Below are 9023 nucleotides of genomic sequence, written 5' to 3'. Positions count from 1 at the left end.
AGGGTATCTTATTAAAATTTCCATAAGAATTGTTTTAGGAATTACCATAATTATTAGAGGAATTACTAGGAACGGCCTAGGATTAAAGTTTCCTCTATACGCGTTGTTACATAAATTATTCCTACCAACAAAATTCACATCCATAGATTCATTATTATTCTCAATTAAAGTAGACAAAGGCATATCATTAGGATCAGAAGAAACACTTTTATTAGCAAATAGTTTCATAAGTTCATCCATCTTTCCACTCAAAACATTAATTTCTTCTATCGCATGCACTTTCTTATTAGTAGATCTTTCAGTGTGCCAATGAGAATAATTAACCATAATATTATCTAGGAGTTTAGTAGCTTCTTCTAAAGTGATTTCCATAAAAGTGCCTCCCGCGGCTGAATCTAAAAGATTTCTAGAAGCAAAATTCAATCCGGCATAAAAATTTTGTGTAATCATCCATAAGTTCAAACCATGTGTAGGGCAATTACATATCATTAATTTCATCCTCTCCCAAGCTTGTGCAACATGTTCATGATCAAGTTGCTTAAAATTCATGATATCATTTCTAAGAGTGATGATCTTAGCGGGAGGAAAATACTTAGAGATAAAAGCATCTTTGCACTTATTCCACGTATCAATACTATTTTTAGGCAAAGACAAAAACCAAGCTTTAGCACGATCTCTAAGCGAAAAAGGAAATAGCTTAAATTTAACAATATCATTGTCCACATCTTTCTTCTTTTGCATATCACACAAATCAACAAAGTTGTTTAGATGGGTAGCGGCATCTTCACTAGGAAGGCCGGAAGGCGGATCTTTCATGACAAGATTCAGCAAAGCAGCATTAATTTCACAAGATTCAATATCGTTAAGAGGAGCAATCGGAGTGCTAATAAAATCATTGTTGTTGTTATCAGTAAAGTCACCCAATTTGGTATTATCTTGAGCCATCGTGATAAGCAAGCAATCCAACACACAAGCAAACAAGATACGGGCAAAAAGAGGCAAACAGAGAAAGAGAAGGAGGACGGAGAGAAAGGGCGAATAAAATGGCAAGGTTGAAATGGGGGAGAGGAAAATGAGAGGCAAATGACAAATAATGTAATGCGGGAGATAAGGGTTTGTGATGGGTACTTGTTATGTTGACTTTTGCGTAGACTCCCCGGCAACGGCGCCAGAAATCCTTCTTGCTACCTCTTGAGCACTACGTTGGTTTTCCCTTGAAGAGGAAAGGGTGATGCAGCAAAGTAGCATAAGTATTTCCCTCGGTTTTTCAGAACCAAGGTATCAATCCAGTAGGAGGCCACGCACGAGTCCCTCGCACCTACACAAAAAAATAAAATCCTCGCAACCATGCAATAAAGGGGTTGTCAATCCCTTCACGGTCACTTACGAAAGTGAGATCTGATAGATATGATAAGATAATATTTTTGGTATTTTTATGATAAAGATGCAAAGTAAAGAAAGAAAAATAAACAGAAAAGGAAATAGCTTGTTGATGGAAGATTAATATGATGGAAATAGACCCGGAGGCCATAGGTTTCATTAGTGGCTTCTCTCGAGAGCATAAGTATTACGATGGGTAAACAAATTACTATTGAGCAATTGACCAAATTGAGCATAGTTATGAGAATATCTAGGTATGATCATGTATATAGGCATCACGTCCGAGACAAGTAGACCGACTCCTGCCTGCATCTACTACTATTACTCCACACATCGACCGCTATCCAGCATGCATCTAGAGTATTAAGTTCAAAAGAACAGAGTAACGCTTTAAGCAAGATGACATGATGTAGAGGGATAAACTCATGCAATATGAAATAAACCCCATCTTGTTATCCTCGATGGCAACAATACAATACGTGCCTTGCTGCCCCTACTGTCACTGGGAAAGGACACCGCAAGATTGAACCCAAAGCTAAGCACTTCTCCCATTGCAAGAAAGATCAATCTAGTAGGCCAAACCAAACTGATAAGTCAAAGAGACTTGCAAAGATAACCAATCATACATAAAAGAATTTAGAGAAGATTCAAATATTGTTCATAGATAAACTTGATCATAAACCCACAATTTATCGGTCTCGACAAACACACCGCAAAAGAAGATTACATCGAATATATCTCCACAAGAGAGGGGGAGAACTTTGTATTGAGATCCAAAAAGAGATAAGAAGCCATCTAGCTAATAACTATGGACCCGAAGGTCTGAAGTAAACTACTCACACTTCATCAGAGAGGCTATGGTGTTGATGTATAAGACCTCCGTGATCGATGCCCCCTCCGGCGGAGCTCCGGAAAAGGCTCCAAGATGGGATCTCACGGATACAGAAAGTTACGGTGGTGGAATTAGGGTTTTGGCTCCGTATCTGGTAGTTTGGGGGTACGTAGGTATATATAGGAGGAAGAAGTGCGTCGGTGGAGCAACATGGGCCCCACGAGGGTGGAGGGCTCGCCTGGGGGGTAGGCACGCCCCCCTACCTCATGCCCTCCTGGTTGCTTTCTTGACGTAGGGTCCAAGTCCTCTGGATCATGTTCGTTCCGAAAATCACGTTCCCGAAGGTTTCATTCCGTTTGGACTCCGTTTGATATTCTTTTTCTGCGAAACTCTGAAATAGGCAAAAAACAACAATTCTGGGCTGGGCCTCCGGTTAATAGGTTAGTCACAAAAATAATATAAAAGTGTATAAGAAAGCCCAATAGTGTCCAAAACAGGATATAATATAGCATGGAACAATCAAAAATTACAGATACGTTGGAGACGTATCAGAAACTTGTTGCAATGGTGGCGAAGTATAGTGGGGCATGCATGGGAAATCCATGGTGGTGCACCACTAGTGGACTGTCCGCTCAGGCTCAAAGAGATCAATCGTATTCTCATGTCAAGAAGCTTACGTGTGCAGCCACAAGCCAATATGGGCTCTGGCTTAGTTGAGTAGTTAGTGTGACACCTTTCGGGATGGGCTAGCAGATGTAGAATGATTTAGGTGTACCGGCCTATCTGTGGATTAAGGGGGAATATTTTCGAAAGACTATGTCTCGGTCGTCCTGTTCTCAAACGCTAGGCAGTGCGAGAACTTCAAGGGAGGCGATCGAGTCTTGTGGGAAAAGTGTGCAAACCTCTATAGAGTGTTAACCTAATCGATTAGCCGTGTCCCCGGTTACGGACAACTTGAGCATCTAGTAGTGGAAATGCCGGGAGATCTCCTCACCTTTAATTAAACAGTTGGGTTTTAAATGAAACTTGGGAACTGATGGAGTTGGGTTTTCCAACTCATCCTATGCAAATGTGTAGTAGTAGAATAACAACTTTTCTAATAGGGAAAACTAGCTTTATGCAAAAACTAAACATAGAGCTTTCCACCAGCAAAATTGCATGTACAAGTAGGTTCATTACACTTATGATGTGACTTGCCACTACATTCAATGTAATGACCTATATGGCTGCAACTTATCACGTTGCAGATATATCCGATGAGAATTAAGGTGCGATAGGTCGATGTTCTACACTCAGCCTTGCTCGTGGAGTTGGACTCATTTACTACTTTGCTTCCGCAGTATTTGCTTATTGGCTCTATGCCCTATTTTGTAATAAATGTATTGCTCTTGGACTATCGATGTAATAAAGAGATGTGTGTTATTTCTGTTATTTCATCGAGTACTGTGTGTGCTAGCAAGTCGATCCAGGGACTAGCACGGTAAGCACAGAGACTTCAACTCTTACCGAGTCGGGTCGCTACGCCCCTGGGGAGCTCGCCACAATCTTTGGAGAATAAACTCGTGGACTAGCTCTCTAGAATAATGTAAACAATAATGGGTCAGAATTCAGTTAAAAATTATCATATAAGCAGACCAGTCTTTATCATATAAGTAGACAATGTAAACAATAATAAGCACCATCTCACAAATAAATACTGAAAAAGATGTGGCTCTAGTACAACATCAGCGGTGTATCGAGGAGGTTTCTGATCTGGAATCCAAGCTCTTGAAGTCACAACCAGAGAAGGAGAAGATTGAACTGAAGGTACAATTGCTGAACAAAAAGTGCAAATGCTTGATAAAGAACTTGAGCAGAAGAAAGAAGAGTTGGATAACTAGTCTGAAAGATGAAGAGGATTTCCAACTTGTAGAGGAATACTAGTATATGTCAAGATTCAGATGTACTAAAGTGCAGAATCTGACAGCAGGTTAAATGACTGGATATGTCAAATAAGTAAAGTAGAACATGCCCCTTTCGTACCTTGCAAGGTTTAGCTTCCTTCGCAGCAACCTCCTTTGCCCTGCGATCATTTTCCACCTTCAATTTAGCATCATCATCAATCAGATTTTTCTCCAAGAGCTGGAGACCCTCAAAATCTATAGCAACAATCCTCCTCTCCTCAGGTTTAGAGGCCTCCAGAGACTTGTTCTTTTCTTGCATCTTCTCATATTCTTCAAGGGTCATCTCCTGCTCCAAATTAACACATCAGCAAAAAGCTTGAAAAACAGCTAAACGTGAGGCAAGTGTAGGAAAGTACAATTTTCTCTTTTCAATGGGAGCCTCCTGCTCTTTCTCAACAGTGGTCCCATTAGGAGCATCCCCATTAGAGTCTTCCTTCTAGGTTGTTGCTTCTTCACCTTCCTCTTGGCAGAGCCACCGAGGCACTTGGTCTTGTCAGATTCAGAAGCAAGGACGGCTTCAACAACATTCTAAGCAGGGGGCTTCATGGACAGTAGCTATCTTCTTATTCTTCTTGGAGACAGACCTTGGGAGTTCATGCCCAAGTCGCTTCTTGCGAGGCTCGCCGATGAGGGCCATGGTGGAGGTTGACGGCGGCATTGGGGCTGGCATGGAGGATATGGACGGTTGCACTGGTCCGACTGTGGGAAAGTTGGACTGTTGTGCCAGTCCGGCCGTGGTGGAGTTGGATGGCGCGCGCTAGTGCAGCTATGGGGGAAGTGGACGGCGGCGTTGGTGCGGCGACGTTGGAGGTGGAAGGCGGCGTTGAGGCGTCCACGGAGATGATGGATAGCGGCACAATCTGACAGAAGGTCAAATGACTGGATATGTCAAATAAAAGTAGAACAAACACCATATTTATATCAGAGAAAACAACTAATTCCCTACCTGAACGACTCATGTCTACATAGTGGAGTTCTAGGTAAATAAAAGCGCTTATTCTGACCATCAAGTTTTGTGGTCGTAATGCGACTACAGGCATCTCTGCCACCAGTATCATGGCAATTTAGCACACAATGTTGCAGGTGTTCAGCTAGTACAGATTTTGGCATGGACTATATAAGCTCCATCATGTACTCGTATCTACTACCAGCCTACCACTGCTGTGATTAGCTCATAAACTAGATTCAGGTAAGCAATCTAAACAAGCTGATTAACTAGAACCTATTATAACCTCCTTGTAGAGCAGAAAAAACATTATATGCACGCAAGGCCAGATCTCAAGGGGATAACTAGGTAACTACCTTGGCAGGCTCTTCTTGGATAGCAGCAATCTTCTTCTTCTTGTAGGGAGGCCGCTTCTTGCGAGCATCGCTGGTGACGGCTATGGTGGTGGTTGACGGCGGCGCTGCTAGGGCGGACATGGAGGAGATGAATGGTTGCTCTGGTCCGACAGTGGGGGAGTTGGAAGGCGGCGCTGGTGCAGCCGTGAGGGAGGTGGACAGCGGCGTTGGTGCAGCTGTGCAAGAGGTGGACGATGGCGTTGGTGCGGCTACGATGGAGGTGGAAGGAGGTGTTGCGGCGTCCATGGAGATGATGGATGGTGGCGCTGTGGTGTCCACGGGGTAGGTGGATGGCTGCGCTAGGCCGACCATGGGAAGGTGGACGGCGGCGCTAGGCGGCGGCCTACCCTAGCATACCGCGGCGGCGCTGCAGGATTGGAGGAACGAGGAAGGAAGAGCGGAACGACCGAACAATGTGGGCTCCACGAACATGAATTATGTGGGCTTTTAAGTGGGCGCCGTGGACGGCCCGTGTCCACTTGTAGCCTGACATTTATTATAATGAACTTTTTTACTTGCCACTAAGAGTATTCTTTCTGTATATTTTTCACTACATTTTAAACAACATTTTTATGTTTAATTTGTCGAACGAACATAACTATGCATATACGTAAGTTACATATGTATGATTTAGTTCTAGTACTATTCATTGAAAATACATTTTCTTTACCAAAACGATACCTATGCTTTGTTAGTTTTTATATTTTTAAATATTGTTTGAGATAATATTTTGTTAAGATAAAATTAACGTAAATCTCAGAAAATAAATTATGGCACTACTCAACATACATCCATTAGTGTGTTTACTTTTGTGGTATTTGTTTGTAGTTTCTTAAATGTTCACAAAACTTGATAAGGCACTTTATAGTGTATGGCCAAAGTTAATAATATGCTAGATGATTCTAGAGTGTAATAGTATCAAGTTTAGGTAACTGAATCATGAATTCAAGTGTGTGTGGTCACCAAAAAAATTGTTCGAACCATAGTTCTGAGCATCAAACGCGTCCGCGATATTGCAAGATACTCGCCCTATAAAACAGAGCGCATAAAAAATTGTAAATCATCAGTCATTTGAGCAAGATATGCCATGAATAACTGATGTGCGGGCCCATGAGAGGAATAACTGGTACACACCGAACAACAATGGGAACCACGACACACCCAATGCCCTCATCAACCTCGACTCCCTATTCTTATGGAGCTTCGTAATTTAAGGATGTATGGAAAATAATAAAGTTATTGAAACTCATACGTGCTAGTCTTACCATGTGACTGTTCAAGAGTTGCCCATGCGAAGGGAGAGGGTGAGTTGACTAGGCAACCCTAGAGGTTTACAATGCTGGAGTGGCTTGTAAGTCGATTGGTTATAGTAAGTCGATGAGGGGGAAACGGTAAATCAAAGGCCATATCATATGGGGGGAGGGATAGAAAGGGAGTGAAGTGTGTGGGGGGTGGGGGAGTGGGCTTGAGGAAAGGGAGGCACTTATTGACGGACGAGTTAGTATGTATAGTACCACTATGCTAGATTGAGTCCTAGTTGATCGGTGGCCACACACGAGCAAGCGTGTGTCCACCAATTGTGTAGATCTCCGCAGTCGTCGAACGGAAGAAGATTAGCCGGGGCAATCTCCATTGATGGACACATAGGCCTAGTTCGTACAGTGGTCGCATGCCCAATTTGTATATCCAAAGAACTTTTATAATAGATCTTATACTTTTCACAAAAAAGGAAGGAGATCACGTTTGTAAGTGAATTCCGTAGATCGTTCATAAGTATAGCAATTTAGACATACCAGTGGTGGACGTGTAGTTTCTCGCCACTATACTGACCCACCTTGCTTGCTAGCGGACGACAGATCCAACTCAATTAAGTTCGGTTTTGCTGTTATCAGGGTTTTTACAGGAGGGAGCAAGTTGCTAAAATCGCTAGTGAATCAAACTCTAGAATTACTGCAAACGTGATTTTAAAACATCGATCGTAGTACCACTATAGGTGTAGCACACTACAAAAGTTGTAAACCTAGGCCCTCTTCGGAATTCCACCTGCTCCGCGAAATAGCAGAAGCTGTGGAGCCACGAAACAGCCGCTCCACGTTTTTCACTATGACTCCACCCGCTCCAGAAGTTGGGATGGCAATGGTTACCCATTATCCTCGTACCCCGCGGGTAAAAACCCTATTAGGGTAAGGGTATGGGACAAAAATGTACACATGGGTAATTAAATGGGAAAAATATCATACCCGTCGGGTAGAGAGGGTACGGGTATGGGATCGTATAACCCATGCCCACATACCCATGTACCCATCTAAAATGTTGACAAGTGAGTTTTTTTAATACCCTAATGTATTAGTTTTTCCCTCGTAATCGAGCTAGATAAAAACTCTAATGTGTAGTCAAATTATCTCTATAATTTATCATGATTTTTTGAACTTAAAGTGTATGCCTATGTGTTGTTATTTATGATTATGTGTTGTTGTTTAACATTTTTACGTGTTGCTATAGGCAAGTATTTTTGTTTATTAGAATGTGTTGTTGTACATTGTTGTTTAAAATGTATTGCTATTAATACTTTATGATTATATGTTGTTTTTTACAACTATTTTCCACTTAATTGATGTGTTGTGAACACGGGTATTTTTACCTGTAGGTATCCATATACCCTGTCGGGTGACGGGTATGGGAAAAAGTTGTACCCTTGACGGGTATGGGTATGATTGATAGATAAGTTCAGGTTCGACGAGTATAGGTATGATTGATAGATAAGTTCAGGTCGACGGGTAAGGTTATGGGGTGGCTCCATCTGTATCCATACCCTGCGAATGCCATCCCTAAAAATGGAGCTGTGGAGCGGAGGTAAACCGAACAGGGCCTCGTATTTTCAAACCAACTCAGCCATAGTCGTTGCCTGCGAATCCGCGGTGACAAGGTTGAATATCGCTGCATCTTCCGGTAAAAGTCCTCGACGCCACGCTTCAAAACGAGCAAGGCGACACCCACGGTGAGCCCAACGCGGCCCCACACGCAACGGTCAAACGCGCCGCATCGGACGGACCATCTCGCCTCGCTCCTCGATCAGGCGGCCAAAAAGTCACCCCGGCTCCATGCCATTTGCATCACCAAAAGCGGGAGCCGCGCCTCGTATACTTGCCTTCATAACCACGTCTACCTTTTCTTTAAGCCGCTGCTAGGCCAAGTGCTCCTCGCTCCGATGACTTTTGCTTGCTTGACCCATTTTTAGCCAGCGCCCCTCTTCCTCTTCTACCACCACTAGGACGGGCCTCTAGTTTTATTCTTTCTAGAAAGAGAAGCTTGCTTTCGCAAGACAAAGGAGTATAGTAAACTCGATCGGGAGCGTCCTCAAAACTTGCTCGGTGTAGTAGTCGACGACACGCCTCCTTTATTTGTTTTTGAAATGATGGCACGCGGGAGATGCCATAGTCAAGGCTCATGGAAGTGTGCACCACGTACTACCATCACTATGCGATCTGGATTGAGTCGTTGAGAACAATGCTGCCGGCCGGTTTGAC

This window comes from Triticum dicoccoides, chromosome 2A (assembly GCF_002162155.2).
Source record: "Triticum dicoccoides isolate Atlit2015 ecotype Zavitan chromosome 2A, WEW_v2.0, whole genome shotgun sequence".
NCBI classification, from domain to species: Eukaryota; Viridiplantae; Streptophyta; class Magnoliopsida; order Poales; family Poaceae; genus Triticum; species Triticum dicoccoides.
The sequence above is the reverse complement of the archived record's forward strand: the minus strand, read 5'-3'. Positions refer to the sequence as shown.